This window comes from Papaver somniferum, chromosome 5, assembly GCF_003573695.1.
Source record: "Papaver somniferum cultivar HN1 chromosome 5, ASM357369v1, whole genome shotgun sequence".
Lineage (NCBI taxonomy): Eukaryota > Viridiplantae > Streptophyta > Magnoliopsida > Ranunculales > Papaveraceae > Papaver > Papaver somniferum.
Genome location: NC_039362.1, coordinates 19,194,460 through 19,218,225, shown reverse-complemented (window position 1 = coordinate 19,218,225; position 23,766 = coordinate 19,194,460).

Below are 23,766 nucleotides of genomic sequence, written 5' to 3'. Positions count from 1 at the left end.
TGATGAGAAATTGCTCGTTTCGGAGAATGTTGTTCGATTGTTCGAAAAACCTCTGTCTTTCCAATCAGGATTCAGGGACATTTTATAATGCCGTAGTTGAAAACACCATGATCCCATGAAGTGTGACAGTTGCTGGAATCAGAGAACGGGAAATGGGGAAATCATGTTAAAACCAATTACTCATCGTGCGGAGACTTGGTTAACTTTCCACCCACTACTTTGCTGACTCTTCCAACTGATTGCACGACTTGCTCACATTCTCATCGTGGGTGAACACACGTGTCGTAGACCGCCAGACCAAATCCCTAGTTAATATCCCCCCATGTGACACGATTGAAATCTCGTGATTTTGGAGTCAGTTGCTGACTTTATGGGACGATGAGTCCATGTAGCGCTGAGTTGAACATGTGTGAGTAAATGTTTTGAAACTCGTGAATTTAACGTGTCTGCTGAGACGAGGTATCATAATAACCTAAGACGCGCAAAACTGTGTTGCTAAATTGTTGAATATTGATAGTTGAACCAACATTCTCTGGTTTGAGCAAATATTGTTAGTTGAGTAAATATTGCCGGTTCGAGCGAATATTGCTAGTTCGAGCAAATATTGCTAGTTTGAACAAATATCGTTCTTTTAGTGAATTATTGGTAGCTGGACCAAGTAAAATCTTTATTTAAGTTACTGACTGCTGGATCGAGCAAAATAAATACGAATGTTAATCATGGAATCAACATAAAATTATCAGAGTGTTCGAATCTGCACAGAATCACGTTTCTGCAGAGCTCTGGATTCAAAACCCTAATTTTACCGAAATGATGATTTATTGCAAATCAACACGGGACCGGCTACATGGGATGACGGGTTCACCATATAACGCCCAAATGCTCGAATGAGCAAAAATACCAAAGTCTCTTAAGGACCAGTTGGTGAAAGAATGATTAAATGTTGATTTAATCATTTACTGAAATAATGCTCGTGTGAGCAACAAATCATAAAACTTGATGTAAAAAATATGAGGGGCCGACCAAGAGTTCATGAGACCGGCTCTTGATGGTCGTGGGACCAGTAGATGGTCGTTTAAACGAACTTCCAATTGTTTGCAAAGAGTTCGAACCTAATATGAGCAATTGAGCAAATTAGGTTAAAATCATTAAAACATGCGGGACCAGCTGTTTGCAAGCCTCAGGGTCACCCTTGGTCGGTCAAGGGGATGTGCCCGTGTCACCATAGTGTCCGTGCTTCAGTCCTGGGAATTTTGATATTTTCTTATGCACGGTTAAGCAACATTTGGAGAAAATATGCAAAATCCATGGTTTTGCTGAAACCGACAAAAATACATGAGATGATGAAAATAATAAATAAAACAAGGAATTACAAGGTGTGGGACCGGCCACGACTAGGGCATGGCCGGCCGGCTGACATGCGGTCCCACATGCTTTTCCCAGTTTTATGTGATTTTATGTATTTTTCTCTGATTTAAGGGAAATTCCATGAAACAGGAGAGTTTGGCGAAATTAGGGAACTTCCATGAGATGAGAGACATAAATTAAAATATAAAAATAGGAAATGGGAGTGTGGGACCGGAAATGGTCGCGGGTCCCAAGGCACTCTTCCCAATTTTATGTAATTTTGATGATTTTAGATAATTTTCATAAAATTAAAGGGATTGGTTGAAAACCAAGATATTTTGTTGAAATCAGGGAGTTTACATGAAATCAGGAAACAAAACACCAAATAATAATAAAATAATAGGCGTGTGGGACTGACTAGGGCATGGCCGGCCGGCTAGAGCCCGATTCCACAAGTTTTCCTAATTTTTTAATATTTTCCATGATTTTAGAGAAAATACATGAAGTTAGGTAATTTTAGGGAAAATTCATAAGATCAAGGAATTTTCATAATCTGAGAAGGAATAATAAAATAATGAGATGTGAGGTGGGGGACCGGCCACGGCCAAGGCATGACCGGCCGGCCGGCGGACACGCGACACCTTTCCATAATTTTATTAGTTTTGATAAAATCATGTGATTTATATAAAAATACATGAAATTAGGTAATTTTCATGATTTTAGGGAAAATTCATAAAATCAAGGAATTTTCATAATTTGAGAAGGAATAATAAAATAATGGGACGTGAGGTGTGGGGCGGGCCACGGCCAAGGCATGTCCGGCTGGTGCTCGGTCCTGCGACACCTTTCCCTAATTTTATTATTTTTTGATAAAATCATGTGATTTAGATAAAAATACATGATTTTAGGGAAAATTCATAAAATCAAGGAATTTTCATAATTTGAGAAGGAATAATAAAATAATGGGACGTGAGGTGTGGGACCGGCCACGGCCAAGGCATGGCCGGCTGGTGCTCGGTCCCGCGACACCTTTCCCTAATTTTATTATTTTTGATAAAATCATGTGATTTAGATAAAAATACATGAAATTAGGTAATTTTCATGATTTTAGGGAAAATTCATAAAATCAAGAAATTTTCATAATTTGAGAGAAATAATAAAATAATGGAGACGTGAGTTGTGGGACCGGCCACGGCCAAGGCATGGCCGGCTGGTACTCGGTCCCGTGACACCTTTCCCTAATTTTATTATTTTTTGATAAAATCATGTGATTTAGATAATTTTTTGAAATAAAGGAAATTTGCTCGAACGAGAGGTTTTTCATGAGATCGTGAAAATAGTAAAAATATGGTAAAATATAAAATTGCGGGACTAGTCACGGCATGACTGGCCGGCTGGTGAGCCTAGTCCCCTGGTGCTTTTGTTTAATATTTTATTATTATTATTTTCCCTTCCTATTTTACATAGGTTCCTCGTTCGTTCGTATTTTTGAAATGCTCGTTCGTGCATTCAAAATGATGGTCTGTGCATTATCTGCTAATTACACTTGCACCATTTTTGTCAGGGCTTATTCGACGCTCAGATGCCTGTTCCGTTGAATATTTATTACTAACCTGTGGAATTCTGCTGGGAAGAACCAAAGATTGAAGTAACGAAATATAACGAGGAATCGTAGAACATTGCTGAATATTCAGGCGATTAATTGACGACTCGTAGAATATTGCTGGATATTCAGACGATTTAAGATAATTAATTGCTGGCTCTATACTAGAAGGGCTTCCTGTCTAGGAGCATTAATTATCTGAGGGTTGAGCAATATGAACTTGCTGGAGTGTCATATTCCTCTTGCATAGTCGGGGAAAATTTGGTTACATCCCCGAAGACGTTGCCGCTCTATACTAGCAGACATGCTGTCTAGGAGCCGCCCAATATTTCGATTCTATACAGTATGAGATGTGTCGTGGCCTCAGATGAGAGACTGCACATCTTCATCTTCTCTGAGAGACTTTCTCCATCAGAGGTGGCATGAGCTTTCATGCATAGAGACATGAGTCTCGATACTCATCCGACTGCCGGATCCAGAGTAATTACTGAAATTGCTCAGTATTCATGAGATGTGCCGTGGCCTCAGCTGAGAGACTACACATCTACACGTACTCTGACAGACAACCTTCTCAGTCAGAGATTTATGACATGAGCTTTCATGCTTTAATGAGAGACATGAGTCTCAATACTCATCCGGTTGCCGAATCTGGAGTATAGTTTTACAATTCTATCTTATGTCGAAAATCCACCATCTACATTAAGTCCCCTGCTTAGTGAGGAACAGTCATGTTCCTCAGTCATCATTGAATGGTGATTTTCCAGGTATAAACAAAAATAAGTAATTGAACTTAGTCATAAGATAAGATGTTACCGGATTTCGACTGAATGAGCAAACCATGGTTTGAGCGGAAACCTCTGTGGCATAATAGAACATCATCCAGTGAACATAAATTGATGTAGAACCGCGGATTCGATGGTGGAACCTTGGTTGGTTTAGGATTCATGGGTCGGGACCAAAAGGGAAATCCTTAAGGAATTAGGTTTTGGAGATAAAATTAGGTATAAAAGGAATTAAATCCTTTTTTTTTATTTCTCCCACAACCGGCCACCACCTTCACCTCCCTCTCATATTCATGCCGAGCAAGAGCAGCAGGAGAAAATTCACTGGTCTTCCACCCGCCAGCGCCGTTAGCTCGCCGTCCGGCCAAATTCCGGTCGGCCCGACCAGGTACGTGCAATTTTTTTTTTTTTTTTTTTAAAGTTTGCTGATTTCATGAGATGTTCATGCTTCCATCATGTTAAAATTATATACATGGGTATATGTTGATGTGAGTTTTGTGGAAAAAAAACCCTTATTTATTAAACATATGTTCGTTCGATCGTTAGTTTTGAAAACTAATAATAATCCCTGATTTAGAAGGAATTTTTTATATGTATGTGGACTTAGGTCCAGTGATAAAACTTAGTGTATGAGCTTTCATGTGAACCAAGATTTTACCTTAATAGATGTGAGCTTTCACAAAACCGAAATAAACCTCGTTTTAGAAAATTATGCTCATTCGAGGAAAATAGATACATGTAATTTTATGTATGTGAATTTATATCCAGTGATAAAACTTTGTTTATGAGCTTTCATGTGAACTAGTATTTTATCACAAGAGGCGTGAGCTTTCACAAAACTAGCATAAACCTTCGTTTCTAATAAAACGCTAATACGAAGGAAAATAGATTTTTTATATATATGTAGCCGTGACATATTTTATGTGAAACATGATGACATATTTTATTCACATGGATTTGTTCTTATTAGATAAATTCTGAAAATTTATATGACCAAATTGCATTAATTATTGTTTTTTAAAATCAAGACATGGGTTTTGAGTAACCTTTAAACTATACAACTTATTTGTGATGAAGTCATGTCTTATCGTAAATGTCATAGTTCAGTTGTGCGAATGGTCACATTATGAAAATTATGTACATGATTTTATGAGAAAATCATTTTCCATGAACTAATGAAGTGTTGTTCGTTACTGCAGGTTTCAAGGAACGAATTGATTTCGTGTGTTAACTCTTGTATTGCAACCACTATTGTAGTTGCAGGAAATCCTACACTACACCCCTCATATGATTTCATTAATACTCAACTCATTTTTAGATTTTCAATCTTAATTTTATTGATGAATCTTTGAATATTCTTACAAGAAAAGATAAAAGAATCAAAAATAACCTCTGCTCTAGACTTTGTCTCTCCTATTTACTTGTTTCTTACTCAAAAAATATCTCTCTCTTTCCTCACAGTTGAACGACTATTTATAAGGAAATACATAGTGGATGACAGCTAATCTGTCCTTTATTTTCGGATATGGCTTGCGACATTCTCGCAACCTTACAAATGTTAATCTCGCAAACTTTCTAATTTTCGCAGGATCATCACATCTTTCTCATGATTTTAGCTGACGTCGTTTATGATATCGTTTCTGAAATTGTTCTGCGACGCTGTTGTGTTGTGTTGTTGATGATTTCGCTGAAATATTATTGCTGCGAGATTCTGATCCTACATCTTGACTCTTCTCATATCTTCTCTGCAAAGTAGAGAATGATGTGAGAAATGCCGCAGCTGTTCATCTCTTCATATTATGCATTTATCACACGTATTCTTTCTTCCATATGTTTCTTGACACGTCTTCTGTAACCACTGATTTTCAACCGCTCATGTCTTTTCGTCTTAATGGTGTTTATTTCTTCGAGTAAAAAAATCTTCTTTATATATTCTTCTTACTCTTCTTTTCACTTTCTTTTTACTTTCTTTTCTCTTTTTATTCTCTCATCTCTGCAACTCTATTGTTCTTCCATAAATTCCGTTATCGTAATCCTTCCTTCTTCAATCTTCTTACTTTTTATTCATTCCCATACTCTATATTCAAATATGCCTCCAAGTGTCCATAAACATGAGAAAAACTTAAAAGACGTCCAAAAAGATCTTGCAGAGAAAGGTTTCACACTTTCTACCATTCCTGGTGAAAGTGCCAAGTTAATTCTTTCTATCAAAATTTTTTCTGATAAATATTGTGATAATCAATCAATCATAATTTCGCTAGGTCAAATTCTCGCAGGTCTCCCCATTCCTCTTTACGACCCAGATATTCCTCTGTTCTATGAAATTCTCGATCATTCGGGATTTTCGCGAGCTATCTTCCAGTTGAGTGGGGATTGCATTCGTCTGATGCTAGAGCTCGCTAATCGTGGTGCTGGTAAAGGATCTCTATACTCCAAAGAACTTAGGGATCCTAAATTCGCAGACTTAGAAATAATTGCTGAGAAATATACAGTAGCGAGCTTATTTGAAAATTATGAACTGATCTTCATGAAGAAAGAGAATACTCGCTGGGGTATTCGTTTGAAAAGGAAAGATAACATTTATGAAGCGAAAATACTTATGCAACATATTGATTGGCATTCTGGTAAGAACACAACTCCTCGCCAATCCAAAGATGATAAATGGTGTGTTTTGATGCTAAGAGGGCCTTATATTGCTGGATCAAATATTCTTCCTGAGAATCTCGCCACCTATCAACCTTGGGTATTCTCTTGGCCCGAGAAGGAGAAAGAAGTATGTTTCTTCCAGTTTCGCTCACTTTATATTTCTTTATTTGTCTTTATTCTTTTGTTCGCTGACCCTTGCGATATTCTACAGATCCAAAAACTGAAAGATAGTTATAACAGGACTGGGAGGACTAGTACCTTGTCAGCTCTTCGCTCATACACAAATGAGGTAAGAATTTTTTTCTCTTATGATTTTAAACAATATACTGTTGCTTCCATTTCTTATTTCTATCTGTGTGTGAAGATTATTGCTGAAATAGAAGAACCTGCCGATGTTGCGAAGACTGGTGATAAAGGCAAAGTTGCTCTTCGTAGGGAAAAATCAACTGCTCCTCCTTCAAAGAAAAGGAAAGTCCGTTCTTCTTCTCTTTCAAATATTCCTTCTCATGAAAATTCCGAAAGTGACAAGGATGATGAGGATAATGATGACCTTGCCGCAAGTGAAGATTTTCCACCTGAATCTTCTATGGCTAAGCTCTCTGGCCTCTTTCTGATTCTTTGCAAGGAATGGGAGATAGCCAATTCGCTAATAACTGCAAAGCTTTCGCTACAATTTGCTATGTCCCTTTACTGGATGGTGATAGTTCTCTTCGTGAAGTTTCTAGATCAGTGACTCCCAACTTCTTGCATTCTCTTAATAGTCTGGTATACTTTCATCCTTTCACTTATTCATTGTCATAACTCAAAATCTCTTTCTATATTAATACTTTTTATATTTTCTCGCAGGCTGGAAAATCTTCTTTCGCTGTTGCCTCAGATCTAGAGAGGAGACACGAAAATCTTGAAAAGAAGAATCTTCAATTTCGCACAAAAAATGAAGAATTGGAAGCTGAAGTCAAATGTCTTCGCGAGAAAAACAGACAACTAGAAATTGATTCTTCTTCTTATAAGAACAAAATCTCTAGTCTTCAGCAAGCTAATAATCAGCTTTATAGTATGTTACTTTTATCCTTTCCCTTCATTCATTCATCCTGTTGTTTTATCTTATTTAAATGATCCTTTTTGCAGACATTTATGGTCTTTCTGATGAAGCTACCCTTGTTTGTTCATTTCCTAATGCCTTGGATAATGATACCCTTCTTGAGCGTCTTAATAATTCTTTAAATAGTTTCTCAAATGATAGAATTTCATCTGTTTCTCTAGATGAACTTAGATCCAAATTTCGCCTCTTAGAAATTGACCATAGATCTAGTTTAGGCTTGGCCAACCGATTTAGGCGTCTCCTCCTTAATTCTAAAGAGAAAATCAATGAGTTGAGAACCAAAATTAGCGGTCTTATAGATGATAAGGATCGTATCTCTAATCAAGGTGCTAAGGCTTTGGAGAAATTCCAATAGACTCTTCTTGAAGTTCAACTTGAACGAGATGAGGCTAACCGCAAGAATATCGAGCTCTGTGAAAGGGAAAACCAAATTCGTTCTCGTCTTCTTATAAGTAATGAGGATGAATTTGTTTGGGCTGCGAAAATCTTAGATGATGCCAGAAAAGATTTAGGTGTAAATGTTAGTCTCCAAGTTGAGCATACAACCTTGATTAGAGATATGATTTCTGACAGAGAAGGTTGCTAATTGCTCTTCTTTACTAGTCTTTTGCTTCTTATGAATTTTCATCAAGTTAATAATTGATTGTCTTTTGTTCGCAGATTCTGAGAATAAATATCGTGAAAAGATTGAAGAACTTGAAGCTGAAAAGGATGAACTCGCAAAGAATCCTTCTTCTCGCAACGACAAGTATTCTAGATTAAAGAATCAAATCAAGATCACTGTTGCGAATTTTAAGAATGACGCTATGCATTTTCGCAATCAAACTATCCAAATGGTTTGTGACGACCATAGTATCCCTCATTCTGATTATCCTTGTCTCTTGGAAGAGATCCCACAGAATACTCCCAGTCTGATTATTTCTGATAGCGAAGCTGATGATGAAGAGTATGATGGTGATGAAGGTTCTGATGGTGATGCAGATTCTGACGCAGACGAAGAAGGGAACAAGTCTGATGAAGATGATGAAGGATCAACTAATAAGTAGTCTTTGTTTCTTTCTTTGATCCTCTGTAATACTTGTACATTTATTCCTTCTTTCTGTATATTTGTATTTCTTTCATTTTGACCTGCATTCATTAAAAAAATTCTTCCTTGCAATACAGTTAATCAATATAATCATTAATTTTTTAATCTTTGTGTAAATATATCATATGGAGACAAATAACATTTTCTAATTTCATTCATTCCCATACTTGCCTCTGTTATTTGTATCCAAATGAGAGATTTTATAAATTTTTCTTATTTTATGCCTCAATTTCGCAGTTAATTATGTATATTTTCGCAATCTTATGCGAAGTGAATTTTGATCCTTTTCAAAATCTCATTCCTTTATGGTCTTATTTTTCCTTCCTAATTAAAGGTATTATTATGCCACCTCTTGTCATTGCGAGAAAATAGTAGGACGTCCTTGCACTTTCATGCAAAAACCCATTGATCTTGCCTTAACTTTTTCTTTTGTATTATGGCCTCTTCAGGAATGTTGCGACAATATGACATGCCTAAATATTCTTGCGAAAATAAATCCCCATGACATTGCCGTCGTGCGACGAAATCACAGGACGTCTTCGCACTTTCATGCGAAAACCCATTGATTTCGTCTTATCTTTTTCTTTTGTATTATTGCCTCTTCAGGATTGTTGCACAAATATGACAAGCCTTAATACCCTTGCGAATAAAAAGCCTCATGAAATTTGCGTATTAAGACACTTATCAGCTCCCTAATGGAGGGTGCCGCCCTTATCTCCCCCCTGGTTTCCCCTTCAAGGAGGCGTACTTCTACCATACAAGGTTAGCTCCTCCCATCCAGTCTTAACAACAACCAGTTGTTTTCGCAGTCTCTTATCCCTTTTACCTATAGGTCTTATGGTTACAAGACTGCACCCTAAGTGGGGTTTTCTTCAGTCCGAGTACAGTATAAGCCAAGACTTGTCAAGAATGGCAAAGTACGCTTCAAACGTCCCTGGCACTCTTGACTCAACCGTGTACCTCGGCGCCTTGATCAAATATGCACTCCTTGGGAGAGTTCTTATTACCTTAGTCTTCCAACCTAAGTCATATGCTTAAGCTGAGAATCAAAGGTGCCTCTCCCGGATGGGCTTTATTGACCCCAAATCTCCATGACTCGGTTCCGTGGCGGTGTAGCCTTTCCCTGAGCCATGCAACAGGTACCCCCTTATATGACGTACTTTAGGTCTTACATTTTCCTCTTGCGAAATTGTATTCACGAACTAGGGTGTACGCCATAAAGGTTCGCCCCTTTCTCTTTTGTCGTTTTTCTCTGATTGTCTTCTATAAAATTCATTATCTCTGCGAGAGTCTCGCATATCATCATATTGTATTTGCATTTCACAATCTCAATTTTCTCATTCAATAAAATGTATTCTTGAGAATTTTACTTATTGCGAGAGTGTTGCAACAACTTAATCATTCATACATTTCTTGTTTTTATTACCTTTGCCATCCTCTGCTTCTTTATTATTTTCTGCTACTGCTTCCTTGGTAGTGGTATGTTCATCATTTTTATTCTGAGCTAGCATTAGTTTCGCAACATTTCTTCTTCTTCTTTTCTTTCGATTGCATCTACCATCAACCTCTCACTTCTTTGTGTCTCTTTGATTTTGTGTCGCCAATTTTCCTTCTTGTTTGCTCTTCCTTCGCAAGATTCTATCTCAGTTTCGTAACACCTCTTTCCTTCAACCCAATCTCCCTTTATAATTCCTATATCGCTGGGGTGAGGGAATTTGATGCATTGGTGGAAGGTTGAAGCTACACCTAGAATCCCATGTATCCAAGGTCGACCAATCAATGCATTGTAGGGTGATTCTACATCAACGACACATAATAAGATTTCAGAAGATATTCCCTTCAATGGAATTCGCATAGTAACCTCCCCTTTAGGATTGTTAGCAGTACCATTAAAACTATATATCTTATATGTTGATGGTATAAGATCATCATCTCTTCCTCCCATAGTTTTATAAGTATGATAAAATAAGATGTTCACAGAGCTTCCAGTATCGACTAGAATTCTATTAATTGCCCATGAATCTTCAGCTTCATCATCCTCATCTTCTTTCGGTTTTGGATTAATTTATAATTTTACTACCAATGGATTATCATGCACCTCTTCACCTTCGAGGATTTCTTCTGCGGTAAAAGAAATGATCTGTTTCTGCCATTCCTTTACTGGCGAGATTTTCGCAATATTCATAATTTCTCTTCCATCGTTATCTCTTGCGAACACTCTACTCAAAACATTGTCATGAAAATCTTCAATTGTCTTGTATGAATGTACGATAGAGTGACAAAATAAATTCTTTGCTTTTGCACCAACTTCTATGAAGAATGTTTCATTCCTTTTCATCGTGTTTACTTTGTGATTCTCTGGTGGTGGTGGCAATGGTTGAGATTGTGGGTGCCCTATAAAAAAGTGGTTTAGTTTTCCTTGATCTATCATTCTCAAAATAATTCTTTTTACATTTCTGCAATCATTTGTTGTATGTCCATGAAAATGATGATAAGAACTAAACTCATGGATTCTGTGGTTTGGAGGTGGTTCCGTTCCTATGTTCCATGGTGTTGGTATATTCTCAGCTTCCCATATTTTCTCCACACTTGCATTTAGAGGTGGCATCTTGATTTCTTCCCATACTACCTTGTGACCTCCTTGTCCTCTATTATAGTTTTGTCTTTGACCTCCATAAGTTTATTGTGGTTGGTCGAGTCTTTGAATATTGTTATTTCCACCACGATTGTAGAAATTTCTTTCTCCTTCATACTCCTCTTGATCTCGGCTTCCCATAGCCACCAGTTTCTGTTGATTGTTACATGTCACCTTCTCTTGTTGTACTTGCGAAGTGTTCGCTACTGTGTTTATTATCTTGGGTAATAGGCTTGCATTCGCCGTTTATGAACTGGTGTTCACAACTGGGTATGATTCCATTTCATTTTGCCTTTCCTCTAGAGCAATATATTCTTCTTGAAGTTCTCGCAATTCAGTCATTGTGATCGTATTCTTGATTCTGAAAATTTGTACATACAATAGGTTGGTTGCAAACATAGCATTGATAAATGATAATATAAGATATCTCTCATCTAAACGGCCAGCCATTTTGCTACACATAGTTCTCCATCTTTTAGTCAGGTGCTTCAAACTTTCGCCAATCCTCTGTTTTAATCCAAACACGTCTTCTATACCAGGTCGCGAAGAATTATTACTTATATATGCTCCTAGGAATGTAGTCTGCAAATGATTGAAGGATATTATTTTATTCTTTGGTAGACCTTCGAACCATTTTAACGCCTCCCCTGTTAAGCTGGATGCGAAATACTTGCACAATACGGCATCATGATTTTCCCATTGCAACATGCACCTCACCTAGGCTTTAATGTGTTGAATTGCACAAGTTGTTCCATCAAAAATGCTGGTTAATGCGGGCAAATTGCATTTCGGTGGTATTCCTCCTAATTGTACTTCCCTTGTAAATGGAGTTTTCGCAGCTTCTTCTATAGCTTCATCCAATTGTCTTCTGCCTACTTCTCCTCTATTATTTAGCATTCCTCTCATTTCTTCTAACTCTTTCAAGATTTGTTTATTTACACCTGAATTTTGATCCATTGGTCTTTTTAATTTCGCCTTTCTTCTTCTGCGTTCATGTATTTCTTTTCTCGCGAAATTTTGCATTTCTTCTTCATTATCCTCATCTCGTCTTCTTCTGCGAGTTTCTTCTTCATCTCTATCTTGAATTCACAAATGATTATGTCTCTCATTTTCCCCTTCATGATTTTGTTCATTTCTTATTAATTCCATTCGCTGTCTTTCAGCCATCCTCTTTATTATATCGTACTCTTCATTGATATTATCGTTATCAAGAATAACCTCTGCTCTAGACTTTCTCTCTCTTATTTACTTGTTTCTTACTCAAAAAAGATCTCTCTCTTTCCTCACAGTTGAACGACTATTTATAAGGAAATACATAGTGGATGACAGCTAATCTGTCCTTTATTTTCGGATATGGCTTGCGACATTCTCGCAACCTTACAAATGTTAATCTCGCAAACTCTCTAATTTTCGCAGGATTATCACATCTTTCTCATGATTTTAGCTGACGTCGTTTATTATATCGTTTCTGAAATTGTTCTGCGACGCTGTTGGGTTATGTTGTTGATAATTTCGCTGAAATATTATTGCTGCGAGATTCTGATCCTACAACTATTGTTAGTGAAATTGAAAAAGGTAAGATTCAAGAATTACCATTTTGTGGATGAATTTATCTGCATGTCGATGATAGACGCATTTATGTGTCTAATTTGTCCTCAATGTTTCATATTGTTAGTACTCGATTTCGTACTTATTATGGTGTTTTGTGTGTTTATAGGTATTTTTTGGAAATAAACATTGTTGGAAAATTCGGCTCGAAAAGTTGCTCGGGACACCTCCGGAGAACATTTGCTATACGGATCCCAGATTTGGATAAGGGGCTCCCATGGTTATGTGTAGCCCAAATTCATCTTCAACACCCAGGGCTATATGTAGCCCAAATTTTTCCACATCACCCACTTGTTATTGGCACCCAAGCAGCTGGTTAAGAGGCACCTTCATCCCCTTCGTTTGAACTGAATATTGGTGGGAAAATATTTTTATTCACTGTCAGATTTCAATCAAGGATTTGGAGGTGTTATAGGGAGACTAAATGGCTGAAAATTTAAGGAACAAGTTATAGGGAGATTTTATTAAATCTTTAAATTTGTATATGTCCCAGGAACAATCCCATAAGTTTTCAGCCATTTAGTCTCCTTATAACACCTCCAAATCCTTGATTGAAATCTGATAGTGAATAAAAATATTTTCCCGCCAATATTCAGTTTAAACGAAGGGGATGAAGGTGCCCCTTAACCAGCTGCTTGGGTGCCAATAACAAATGGGTGTTGTGGAAAAATTTGGGCTACATATAGCCCTGGGTGCTGAAGATGAATTTGGGCTACACATAACCATGGGTGCCCCTTATCCAAATCTGGGATCCGTATAGCAAATGTTCTTCGGAGGTGTCCCGAGCAACTTTTCGAGCCGAATTTTCCAACAATGTTTATTTCCAAAAAATACCTATAAACACACAAAACACCATAATAAGTACGAAATCGAGTACTAACAATATGAAACATTGAGGACAAATTAGACACATAAATGCGTCTATCAAATACCCCCAAACTTATTATTTGCTAGTCCTCGAGCAAAACTAATAATAAGAAAATAAAACCGAGTTAATCTCGAGAGGGTTTACCAGAGGTGTACCCACAAAACCATGACTTCTACTTGGTCACAAGTATCCAAAGAGCTATGAGGACATACATATTCTCAACCTATCTCCAAGTAACTAGAATGCTAGAGAAATTAAAGGTGTCAGCTCTAAAGCTGACTAAAGAAAAGGGGAGACACATCCGCAACACTGCTAGATAAAGAGATATTCGCTACACAACTAGATAAACATTGTAAGATGCGTCCGCTGCTTTACAACTGGATAAGATTAGGAGAGAGATAAAGATGAGAGGGACATCTGCTACACAGCTGGACTAATTACGTGTGATGAGTTAAACCAGTGCTAGAAAGATCTTGTGCCAAATTGAAAACGGACTAACAAAGCAACCAAATGTATCTTTCTTCGACTCTCTCATAGTGCTCAGTAGAAACAACGTCTTCTTCGGTCTTCAACTGTTGATGATAAACTATCGAACCTCATAGAACCTTGACAATTAACTCTTCTCTTCGATTTCTTCCTTGACTTATAAATTTCTACTTCCCTTTGGCCTTATTGAATAAAACGTAACGATGATTTTTTTCATTTTTTTCATTTTTTTTTTTTTGGAAACAAAAATTACAAGACAACAATTTACATGGCCATGAGAGAAGGACTTTCAAAACTTGGATCTTCGCAACTTGTGATGTCTTGGTATCATGGATTCTACCAACTTATATCATTTGCTCTTATTACTTCAACTTTGATTTTTGAATTATTCTTTTCTATTGTTGCTTATAAACCTAAAACGTCTTCAACTTTCTTCATAGATTTTGATGTCGCTCCGCTTGTTGATGATGATAAGTTTCTACTGAGACAGAGTCGCAATCAAGTAACTAAGACTACATTGTGAGGTTGCTTTGTCTTTCTGGCATTTCCTGACCTACTTTCCTTTTCATCATGTATGGTTAGGTCCATCACGGTTACCCTCTAAAAGGAACAAGTTCTCTCCTGAATTTCAAGGATCTCAATGTCTTTTTCTCTAATGTCTCAAAAGGTTGTTATCCCTAGCATTCGAATTTCCATCTTTTCGGTGAGAAACAGTATGTGAACTTAGCTAACCAGATACCATGTGACGCTAGAAGTTTCAAAAGTGCAACAAAAAAGTTCTTCCCCTCCCCCAAACTTAAATCTAACATTGTCCTCGATGTTCAAAAGATAAAATTAAAAGCATGAACAAGGAGAAACTGTTACCACTTGAAGAAAAAGAGTTAAGGAAAGATATTACCATGTTGCATGAGCATGGGTACCTCCCAAGAAGTGCTAAGTTTAAAGTCTTCAGCCAGACTTAGGAAAGGATTAGTCAACTCGAACCGTATAACAGTAGCCGGAATAACTGTGGGTCTTCAAAACCAAATAGAGCTGACCAAAGGAAACTGCAGTAAACCAAGAAAATGAACAATACTAGCATGCCCTTACCTAGTTTCCTGATTAATACAACTACATCTAATTGTGGTTCAGGTTCAGGTTCTATAAAAGGGTCTAAATATATTTCTTTAGGCTACAACTCCTCAAAAGTGAGATCCGAATTATTAGGTCATAGAGTCTGTAAAAACTCAAATAAAAATTTAGAAGCACATAATAATAACCTAAATAATTGAGGATCCTCTAAGTAAATCAGGTTTGACTTACAAAATTGACCACGGTGAGGGTAGTAGTCATTCTTAAGAAAATGTGTTGATTCTAATTTCCTAAAGCATTTAGGTTTAGTCTCACAACTAAATATTCGACACATTTGAAATATAAACGTTCCCACATTTGGAAGAAAACTATTTGGTGGGAAAACAAAGTCAATAAGGGTATCATAGCCTGGGCAAACCACATCAACCAGAGGATGGGTTTCTAATGACTGAACTTCTTTCTGGACATTATTAGGTTCGGGAAAACGTGTATGGAGATAATCTTGTACGATGGTTAAGGCACAAATGTCAAGCCCTACACGAGGGAACTTTCTAAGAGTTAAAGGTAAATCACAGGGAGAATGATAATCACCCCCAAACTTAGAGTTTTGGGTGTCTCTAGGTAGACTAACTACAATTTCCCTAATTTCTAGATCATCGGAATCCTGAAAATGGTCAATTGCTTCTGTTAGGTTATACTCAGGTGATGCATCCTCACTCATATTTAAAAGCTCTACGAGTTCATCTTCTTCGTCTAAGACTATTGTTTCTAAATCGCTAGACTCTAAAACATTATTCTCAGAATAAACTCGTTCCTCTAAATCATTATCGGCTTTGTAAACAGGAAATACTACATCGTCTAAAACGAGGGCACCTCTAGTCAAATCCTCGTCCTTTTTAATAGGTGAATAATTATTAAAATTATTTGGATTTGAAATAGAAATAATATTATCATTGTAAAGCTCAATTGGAGTATCCATTTCCTGATCACTATTCCTACATAAGTATGATTCTCCATCAACACTATCCTCATCATAATAACATGAAAAAGATCGAACCTCATCAAAACAAGTAGTGCTACCAATTCTAACCTTGTTGTCTTGATTATGTAAATAACTATCTTCATTCTCAAGGGTATTATTGGATACACTATATTGGCAATTCAAATAATTTCGAGCAATTCTTTCGTTCGTCTCAGATATCCGCTTGAGGTGGTCTTCTAAAGAAGGTTCACTCATTATTGTAGTTCTTTCGTCTATAATTATACTATTCATCTCAGCTAACTTACGCGTCGACTCAGCTAACTTCCTGAGGGACTCTTCTAAAGGAGGAATAGGAACAGAGGGATCATAAAAAGGACTACTTTTCAATAGTTTGATTGTATCCTCTAGAGACGAAGAACTAGTACTATAATTTTCTTGCTCGTAAGACTGATGTATGTGTGGATAGTAATTGGGCTCACCAGGGTATGACCCATATCCTTCCAAAGGATGGTGTTCCCAACCATTATTCCCAACATGGTCATAAAAAGGATGATGTCCATATTCAAATTCAGGTCGATAATCATTGTATTGGCTTCTATCATACCATTTCGACATTCTTAATTGCAAGGGAATTCTACACAATCACAAACAAGGCTGACTCGACCAAATCAAACCTATAAAATCTAGCAAATAACAAGCAAGATGGCTCCACTTAGATTGTTTCTAGACCAGCTTCTAATCTTTCGAAAAGGAATTCATTACAATCTGAGCAAACCTCTCTGGAATCATTCCGAGTTTAAGTAAGTTGAATTGAGACGAGGGAAGCTGCGAGGAGCTTTGATACCCAAGGTCTCACCGGTATTATAAGGCGGCGCAGTCATGCATTCAACTCGCAGAAACCATCATGAACTTCAAAGTATGCTCAAAAGAGTAACCAATATTTTTCGAACGACTTTCCTATTAAGCTCGTTACCCTATAGGTCTCGTTGTAGTCAAAATTTTAAGCTTAGGTTCGCGTTTGGTTTCGTTTTCCTAAAGCGGGCAAGAAGGAAACGGTGATGAAATCCGAGTCCTTATCTTAATTTGGTCAGGACTTGCCCTTTACTAGGAAATTAAAACAACCATATTCAAATCCTCAACATATATTCACCTTGAGGCATACAATAAACCCGCTGACAGGGGATTCGCGGGTGTTTCGAAAGCTTACCTCCCGTACCAGACGGGCGCAGAACCGCTGAAGTCGACTCGGGCCACGACTCCTATGTCATGTGCGAACCCGAGGGGCCGAGACGATATTGTAATCGTCGTCCTTCCCTGCAAACAATTTTATATTTAATGTACCCTTACTTAGGGTTTAAAAAAAAATTGTCCAAGTCCAAAGTCCAAATAAAGTGCAAAAGAAAAGAAATAAAAAAAAATAATTACAAAAAATGGAAGGTCTCTAAAAAAAATAAATAAATTCTCTCTCTTTTTTTTTAATTTTTCTTTCACTTTTTTTTTTGCTTTGTCTTTTCCTTATCTTTTGGCTGTAAGCTTTGATTCCAAGTCTTTAGTATCCAACTTCAACCCTGTAATACAAAGACACACCCAAAGAAACGTAAAAAGAACAAATGAAATAAAAAAAAACCTAAAAATTCTACCTAAGCACAAATCCGCGTCGGCGGCGCCAAAATGATAATGTTTTTTGAATGATTTTGTAGTAATGAGGTTCAAACTCTTGGACTTGTGAAGATTAAATTTAAAGATTTAATAAAATTATATACAAAAATATTAACAAAGTGGGCGAGAGGTATGAGAAAATAACCAAGACACTGATTCCACTATTACACATGAATTAATGATGGTAAATAATCCAAAACTCTAATTATCTTTTAAGTCCTTTATATCTTAACTCACTAATAATCAAGCAAATTCTCAAACATCAATTGTATCCCTTAAGCATAGATTATCTAAGCAGAGCATAACCTATCTAATTGAATGATAACTGATTAGGAAAATTACGCAAAAAATTTAAAACTCTGCAAAAGCAGTGATTGAGTGAATTATAATCAAATACTAGAGAAAATAAAATAGTTACCAATTATTCGTGCGTAAATAGCTTCCTCATTTCCTTGGTTGTGGGAGAATTAGCCGCTCATCATGTTGGAAACACGCTCAAAAATCATTATTATTGCTCAAAGGGTGTTTACAAATGATGAAAATGGAGAAATAATTCAAAACCGGGTTTTGTAACAATTATATTTGTTAAAAACCAAATAAAAGACGATACAGAGGATATGTCACTGTTACTGTTGCTCTAAGACCCACGGCTCTGTGTCGCAAACGCTGGCAAATAATTCTGCCTCCGATGTACGACCCACGGCTGTGAGTCGTTGTTACTGTTGGAAAACGACGGTCTTGGATGGTCTGTTCTTCGTGTTCTTCATGTTCATCATCATCAGCAGCAGAAACCGAGTTTGGGAAAACTCGAATTTCTTCTTCTCTGGCTCTCCTCAGCCCCCCAGACTCTCGACCCCCCTTATCTATGATCTCATCCACCTATTTATACTCCTTAGACTCATTTAATCACGCCATGATTCTCAATATTCTTCATTGAACTCGGGCAGTAAAGAAAATATTTTGGGAATATTTTCTTCCCTGATTTAGCTTCTCACGCGTTTCTACAGCTGCAAAATATCCTCATTTATCTTTTTCAAGGTCCAAAGTGTTGCTAGAGTCATCATACATGAGAAGAACACGTTTAAATTCTCCAAAACTCATGTAATCCCGTGAACTGTCCCTCTCATGCACGTGCTGCCCTGATTTCTTCTCACGGATTTTTCAGCCAAATTTGATAGACCAAAACACTTGTAATAGCTTTGTATATGTCCCAGGAACAATCCCATAAATTTTCAGCCATTTAGAGTCCCTATAACACCTCCAAATCCTTGATTGAAATCTGACAGTGAATAAAAATATTTTCCCGCCAATATTCAGTTCAAACGAAGGGGATGAAGGTGCCCCTTAACCAGCTGCTTGGATGCCAATAACAAATGGGTGTTGTGGAAAAATTTGGGCTACATATATCCCTGGGTGCTGAAGATGAATTTGGGCTACACATAACCATGAGTGCCCCTTATCCAAATCTGGGATCTGTATAGCAAATGTTCTCCGGAGGTGTCCCGAGCAACTTTTTGAGTCGAATTTTCCAACAATGTTTATTTCCAAAAAATACCTATAAACACACAAAACACCGTAATAATCATGAAATCGAGTACTAACAATATGAAACATTGAGGACAAATTAGACACATAAGTGCGTTTATCAGTCGATAACTCCATGCTCCTGGTTTCAGAAAATGCCGGCTTCCAGCGGTCGTAGTTATTCCTCCGGTTCTGAAAAAGATCCAAAATCTCCCATAGCTAAGCCGAGAGCCAAGGTAATTCGCAATGAAGGAGCAAAGCCCAGTGTACCCTCGAATGAGCGGAGAGTTACTTTCGCCGAACTCATGAAAAGAAAAGCCGAAGACGATGAGAAAGATGCTCGTCAGCGCACAAAGGATCGAGTCCGGCGTAAAATACAGAAAGTTGAGGAAAAACGCCAATTCTTGGATGGGGTACCCTCTGATTCTGATGTTGATGCTTCTGAAGAAGAAACCGCCTGGGGTTTTCCTGATCAGTGTGCCAAAGAATTCGAAAGTCCCATGAACATTGCAGCTGAAGCGGAAGAAGATTAAGATTCAGATGATGATTTTTATGCTCATCCTGACGTCACCAATAGTCATAACAGTGATTCCGAAGAAGAGGATTCTGAGAAGGATAGTGATGAAAACTCTGAGAAAGACAGTGATGACGAATCTGACAACTCAGATGGATCTGACGAGTAGCTTTATTTTCGATCTCTTTTTTCTTTTTTAGTATTTGAATACTCTCAATCTTCGTAGTAGATGTCTTCATTCAAACAACTTTATTGAAGTATTTAGGTCTTCTTTTTGAACGAGAGATTTTATTAATGCAAGTTCTTCTTGATTGAATTAAGCAAACCGGGCCATTCTTCATGCCGAACTCATTGTAATCTCCCTTAACCCTTGTGGTTCTTCATCTTATGAAAATATCCAAACATAAGCTGTATAATACATGGGGTCGCGAGACTTGCCGATCACAATTAACCTTGGTCAGTCCCCAGTGCACTACTTTACTTCCGCATCTCCAGTTTGACCTTGTTCAAGACTTAGAGTTTCAGTAAAACTCGCAACTGAATCGGAGATAAGTGCCTGCCATATCTTGTATATATATTTGTAGATTTAGGGTTTATCACTTGCGCCAATATTTCCTCCATTCCTAAGTTAGTGTCATCACATAAGAAATTTCGATCATCATACCTCTCATATCATGTCTGCTGATAATACTTCTTCTCAAAACGGACTTCAGTCGAAACATGGAGTAGAAGCGCCCATCTTGGTAAGTTGCACATCTTTTCCATCCCGTTTAGTTGAGGTTACTGATCGTAGAAGATGATTTGTTGCAGGATAACTAGAAGAATCTTTCTTCTCACAATTCAAGGCCCAAGAGGACTGCTAGAACTCCTTCCCGGTATAGGTCGGCTCCTGCTGAGACTAGATCATTCTAAGCAATCTTATAATCCTTGAAATTTTACCATGTCTAATTCAGGCGAAAATAAACACTTCCCCGTTCATCACATGCGGATGTTCGTGTCGTTGTTGATGCTAGAAGGAGAAGGAGTGGAAAGTCCGTGACTTTGGTCGAGGTTGAAGACAGTAGCAATCGAGCATGTGAAGATTCTGCAGAATTCGTGGAGATAGAAGACAGTGTTCACGCCTGTGAATACCCGACAGCTGGACTCTCGTTTGAAGCTCCATTGGTTAACACTTTCCCAGACAATGAGATGGTTGGTGTATTTGTCATTCCCAAGTGCCATGCACCTCTGTATCCCAAGATCTGGAAAAGGTATGGGCATATTGCTACTGCGGAAGTGTGGAAAGGTTTCCTACCCACTCTCTTGACTACAGTTGCAGGGCTGCTACCGATCATTGAATAAATGAACCAAATGCACCTGCGAGACGTCAAGAATCAGGAACTGCACAAGTGGGATGAGATGATTTCCAATTTTGAGATATTGCGATTCAATGTGAGCTGGTTTCGCCGTCGTCTTGAGATAATTAAGATCCATAAGGCGGCGGAGGATGCTGATGCGATTTCCATGACCACTGCTTTAATGGAGGAGGAATAGATACTGTCTTTGGAGTCAGCGAGGGTTGAGAAGACGGTTGAGGATTTGAAGGCAAAGACTAGGATCTTCCAGAATAAACTCGACAGGGTTTCCTATAGAGATTATCCATTGCTGGATGGTTTTCTCTGAGTGAATATTCAGGAGAGTTGTAATGTAGGTTTATGACAAGGTAGAATAATCTGATAGCATGAGGAGTTTTTGTTCAATTGATGAATATTTGATGAACGAATGAGCATCTTGCATGCTCTTTGAAGGAAATAAATTACATTTGAGATGTATTTGAAATAAAGGTTAATTATCTCCTGTTGATCAAGCGTAATAGGCTTTGAGCCATTTTCCGTTGATAATATTTCCTTCCTTTCCTCCACTGAGTGCTAAAATTTTGTAGTATCCACTAGACACCGCTTTGATGATAACATACGGCCCTTCCCATTTTGGAGAGAATTTGGGAGCAGACATGTCTTGTTGAATGTGCTTTGCTGTCTTTAATACCAAATCTCCTACTTGAAAAGTTCGGGGTTTTACCATTTTGTTGTAAGCCCTGGATACCCTCTGTTTATAAGCCTCCACGTACTTTTCTACTTTATCTCTCCTTGATTCAAGCATGTCTAGTTCAGCAACTCTTGGCTTGGACACTTCAGCTTCATCCCATTGTATTCCGCTAGCCTGAAGGAATTTTTATCTCGGCTGGGAGTATAGCATCAGCCCCATAGACGAGCGAATACGGTGACGTCCCAGTTGAGCTCCTTGGTGCAGTTCTGTAAGCCCACAAAGCCATGGGATGTTTCTCATGCCACGATCGTGGATTGTCATGAATTGTTCGACTGGTAATCCGGATCAAAGTTTTGTTGGTACTCTCTGCTTGGCCGTTTCCTTGGGGGTAGTATGGTGTGGATAAGATCTGTTTAATCCCGTACTCCTTGAGTAATTTCTCGACATCTTGATTGGCGAAAGGAGTCCCATTATCTATGGTGATATGTTTAGGGACGCCGAATCTACATATAATATGCTCCTTGATGAAGGCTGCAATAGTTACCCCTGTGGTACCTCTGAGTGGGATTGCTTCGACCCACTAAGTGAAATACTCAGTAGCTGTGATGACGTATTCATGTTGCTTTGAGGATGCTGGATTGATCTTCCCGATGATATCAAGTCCCCAACTATAGAAATTCCATGGACTATTCACAAAGTGTAATGGAAGACAAGGGGTATGAATGAGATTACCGTGAATCTTGCATTTATGGAACTTATGAACGTATACTGCTGCATCATCTTCCATAGTGTGCCAGTAGTATTTCTCGTGGATTTGGAGAAACAACTTCTTTTTCCCCTGATGTTCTCCTTCATGAGTTTCTTTCAGGACTGTCAGGATTTCATCTTCGGCTAGGCATCTCAACAAGTCTCCTCCAAATCTTTTGCGGTATAAGATTCCGTCAAGAAAAACAAATCTATTAGCTCTCTGTATGAGTTTGATTGCATCTTTCTTTTCTGGTGGCGATTTGTTGTCTCGAAGATATTCGATGTAAGGATGCCTCCAGTCAGCGGTGTGAAGGAGTGTTAGCACCTCCAAATGATGAGGAGGTGTATGACAATTAGGACAGGCTCCCTGCAAAATCCTCGACTGTACTTCCATGGAAGGCCAATAGTACCCGAGTCTCTGGAGTCTTCTATAAAGTGTTGTCACCAGTGTCTGTCCGCACACTTCTTGATGCACACTTTCGAGTTTTTCTTTCGCTTCTTCATCACCCAGGCATCGTGATAGAGAGGCATCCGGGTTACGATGGTATAAGGCTCCATGAAGCAAGAAGAAGTTCTTCAGTTCTTTAAGGCTGATCGTCCCTTCTGTAATGGAGATGCTCAGTTCATGAATGATAGGTTCTCTCTAGTCATTTGCTTGAGCTTCTTCAGTTTGATTAATCCACGTGGATGACACAACTCGTCTTTGCACTATGATGGATTTCTCTGATCCTTCGAATTGCAACTTGGAGGCAAGAGTTGCTAAGCAATCAACATGCCTATTGTTGGTTCGGCCAGTATGGGTGATGGTCGCGTCGGCGAAATGAGTCAGGAGTCGCTGTGCTTCAGCATGAATGGAGCACGTGTTATCTCTTTAATAGAGTACACCCCATTAATTTGATTGACTAGTAGTTTTGAATCTCCTCTGATCTCCAAATGCATTGCTCCTGCTTGTTTAGCTAAGGATAATCCTAGCAAGAAGGCCTCATACTCTGCTGAATTATTTGTACACTGGAAATCCAACTTGAATGAGTGTGAGAATACCTCTCCTGATGGTGAGACCAAGACTATGCCCGCTCCTCC